We start from the raw sequence: 4468 nt of genomic DNA, 5'->3' as shown, positions 1-4468 counted from the left end.
AGCCAGTAAAACTGTAAATTCAACTATAATATATTAGTTTCATACCTTGCTTTTTTTCCCGTTGCGTGATTTAAATTTCAAGCTCCTTTCAGGTACGTATTTAAGGAAAACAATTATTATAATCTTTCTTAATTATATGCTTTAATCTGTTTGGCTTATATGAATTAAAAACAGTTTGCAATTAAAATGGTAAATTATTAAAACGAGGGAGTATTAGTTTGCTTGGAAAGGGTCAGTTATGTATTTCTTTTATTCGATAGTAAAAAGATTATTGTTTTAAAATTATGCATTAAATAAATACCCATTCCATAAAATTCAATGTATGCTCTCATTTAGTAAAGACAAATCATAATGCAATATCAGTGCATACAAACTACCTATGAAATTGTATGATGGCTTTTATTGAGTATAGTAAATTATTTTAACCGTTTTATTGCATCAAATTCATATAATATAAACGATTTAATCATCAGGGCTTTTTTTCATTTATAACTAATACTTAAAGCGAAATCAGAATAACTTGTCAAAGCAGCTCTCTCCATAACAGAAAAACTAATAATTTTGCTCTTTAATGTATTTTTTGTTTTAATTTCAAAGAAATGTCCTTTATGATTTTAAAGTATTACGGAAAAATTAATAACTCTAAACATAAATTTTAAATAAATATTTTGTTTTTAGAGAGGCCAACTTAGTCCGCTTTAGAGAATATTTTTTACGTATGCGCTGTTATAAAAATTTCTGATCAAATTCCACATTTTGCAGCAGCATTTATTTTTACCGGAACATGTTATGGAGGAAAAAATCTTACTAACCGTTATTTATAAAGTAATATTGACCGCAAAACCACTCTATCACTCTAATTAAACAATTAAACAAACATTACTGCAAAATTTACAGTAAAAAGTATTTTACGGTAATATGGATTTTACGAATGATGCTTCCAAAGTGCCGTAAATTTATAAAGAAATTTGATCTGGAATTTTTCACAAAGTAGCAAGAGTCATGTTTTAATACATTATTCTTGGCTTCTTAGATGTGAGGTTAAAATATTCTTAAACCAGTCTTTAAAATTATTTCAAAAATTGATACAAAATGCTACTTAGTTCCAGTTATGGCGTAAAATATGGGAACAATTAAATTGTATAACGAAACTAGTTTTAAGAGATTTTAATAGTCTACCATTTTTTTACAATAATTAGGAGCTGGTGTATCTTTGTGTTATGTCGGGAATATTTAATCAACTTTATTGTGTTTCTATCCATTCAAAGTGCTGTTTCTTATTCTAAAATTAAATAATTCATAACGTGATCTTCGAAGCATGTTTATTTAACCAAAAATTGCATAACACTTATACAGACGTTTTTTTAAAAATAAGATGTTTGTTAGCAATACTCAGTATACATCGTAAGACAAGAGGAATTGCAGATAATACTAATTCCTACATAACAATGTTTCGAAGAAAATTCCAAACTCGTAAAACAGTACTACATAATCATCTGTGGAGATTGGTAAAATTTGTATGTTACAATACTCCAAGCAAATGATCCCAATATAATCCATAAACTCATCGGAAAATCCATAATCAGAATCCAAAATCCGACATCAAGGAAATCTTAATTCTTTAAGAAAATTACTGGTGGCACTTTTTCTTTGATTTTTTCATCCTTTTGTACAAGTTCTTGAAAAAAGAACGAAAGCCATGTTTTTTGGTATTCTTTTTCAAGATCTTATCTTGCTTCAATTTACCACCAGTTTCTTCCACAATGTCACGATCCATGCTGCAAAAATAAAATAAAAAAATTTTTGTGTATTATAAATTTTTTTTCCTAAGCAATTTGATTGGTAATAAATTTATTATAATTCAAAAGAGTTCTAAAAACTGAAACTGTACTTCGACATTCAAATTCAATAAAATTTATTATCATACTAGGATAGTTTTCTAAGCCAGTTTTTCTACTTGTCTCAACGTATTTAAACAAATGAAGAGAAAGCAAATCACTTGATCATAACACCAAAACAACTTATCACAGATAAGTGGGGAAAAATTAATCAGATGTAAGTCAACAAGAACAATTGAATAAATGATCTCATTTAAAACTTTGGTGCTGAGTTAAATGATTACAATTTAATTTTGGCGAAATTCTTTAGGATTATTTTTTCTTATTATGATTTATTTTAATTTTGGAGTTTTTAAAACAGACACCTTGAAAAAAACGATATGAACGCTTAAAATGAGGAAGAACTAAAAGCACTAAAACTAAAAGCACTTTACTGTGGAAGGTGGATCTGAAATTAAAGTCACAATTTGTTTGATTGCCGGAAGGTGAAGAGAGACTGTAAGACTATAATTTAGAAATACCTAAATGTTTCTTCAAGCAATCAAACTATGCTTTGATAATTTCAGTTCCGTCTCTCTCAGTGTGGATGTAATAATTTTGGGTTCTTGGTCGCTTAATTTCTTATCCGCGACCATTGATGTAAGCATTAACATCATGTTCGCAAAATACTTTAAAAATGTATTAAGATAGGTGATTACGGTAAGAACAGTACAGGCAGAAAAAAAGACGTCTTAAAAAACTGTAAACAATGTTACTTTTTTGAAAAAATTAAAAAAGAATGAAAATATATGTATATTTTGCTGAATACACAAATGTGCTAGATCATGTTTAACAAAAACTGAATAGAAAAAGTAATCAATAAATAATAAAAGAGAACTATAATATGTACCTTTAAAATATTTAAAAAATGTTTTTAGTTTTTTTAAAAGCCAACTTTCTACATTCAGTTAAATTTTGAAATATTCTTTTCGGGATTTGAAGAGGGAGAATGGGAAAGAGGAGAATACATATTTTATTGAGGACCATGCAGATGGTATTTTATATCTTCGTGTTTTAATCCTAGCTTTTATTAAAAATATTTATAAAGCATTACTTTGCATATTCATTCTGAATTAATCATGGAAATTTGCTCAGTTAGATGGGAGTTAAAACTTGGTTAACTTTGTGAAAAGTAGTTTTCATTAGAGTTAAGCATTTTGCAACATATTATTCATGTTTGAAGTACTCAAGAAATTTTAAAATACCTCGTTTTTGCCTCCGAATTATCACTGGCATTATAAGCAATTTCATCAAGCGATTGTGAGGAACAATGGCCATCTACTTTTTCAAATCCATAACAGGAGTCACACCCTTCATAATTTTTATCAATCCATTCTTCGTATGCCAATGATTCGTATGACGAGCCTCTGTAAAGTCCTTTAATTCTTTTATATTCCCGAAATATGAAATCGGTGTTCGTCAATTTATAGAGCTCGTCTTCATCATATAATTCCTCGTTCGTTTCAACTCCAGATTCAAACTTCGAATCCTCATCAGACATAAAATCTTCGCTAGTCAGAATATTTTTTGGGGTTTGCTCAGGTTCTGACTTCTTTTCTGAAGATTCGAGCAAAATGTGCATGTTCGGAAGACTGTGGAATCGTATTAATTCACGGGTCCTCCTCTCATAACCATGCTGAACTTCAAATTTGAAGCCATCATCAACCTGACTACTTTCTTCAACAAAATACTTTAGAGCCTGACTACGAAGTCTAGCCCTCCATTCGTCAAAATACAGTTCGTCACTCGTGGGGATGTAAATATTCGCCCTTTTATTTCTCTTGTTGGCTGTAAACACAATAACCAAATAAAGAAAATAACATATTTCTGATGAAACATCAACGTTTCATTAACATGTTCATGATAATCATTAATTTTGATAATATATATATATTTGCATTCTTGTCTTTCTATATTAAATCATAAGCTTACATTAGATTTCTCTTTTAAGACATAGAAATTGTTCTCTCACAAAGAGCCGTAAAAAGTCAAGATGACAATTAAAATATTATTTTTCAAAATTAATGGGTAATAAAATACGTATTAAGATAATTCCAAAAATTCCCCATCTTCAGAATGGTATCACCTGTCTAACAAATCTAAATCTCCCATTTGAATTACGTTTCATTAAGTTAAGTATAGTCTTGCAACTAATTCCCTTTAAGAATCCCTGTCTAAAAACCGCGAGTTTTCAAAAATTCGTGGCTTATTCATATTTTCATGGCTGGATAAATCTGTGCCAAATTATATATATACAGTGCCCGTGATAAGCATTCGCCTCTTTGCCAAATACGATAAATTGGAAAGAAAAATATATATTTAACTCAATTCTATAAATTATGTCAGAATGAATTTTTCTAAACAAATCATTTTTTTTTTGTTCAATTGGAGAAATTTTCGTAGATGCACCGGATAACCAATTAGAATTGGTTCCAAATAATATAAACCTCAAACTGCCGCAAAGGAGTTTTCTATGGGGAAAAAATTTATCTTAAAAAAGTGTAAGGATTTACATTTGGCGAAGACATTCGAAAATTGGCGAATACTTCTTACTGCCTAATAATTTGAAATTCCTACAGCGGGCCCCGCAT

The sequence above is a fragment of the Parasteatoda tepidariorum genome, chromosome 3, assembly GCF_043381705.1.
Source record: "Parasteatoda tepidariorum isolate YZ-2023 chromosome 3, CAS_Ptep_4.0, whole genome shotgun sequence".
NCBI lineage: Eukaryota > Metazoa > Arthropoda > Arachnida > Araneae > Theridiidae > Parasteatoda > Parasteatoda tepidariorum.
The sequence above is the reverse complement of the archived record's forward strand: the minus strand, read 5'-3'. Positions refer to the sequence as shown.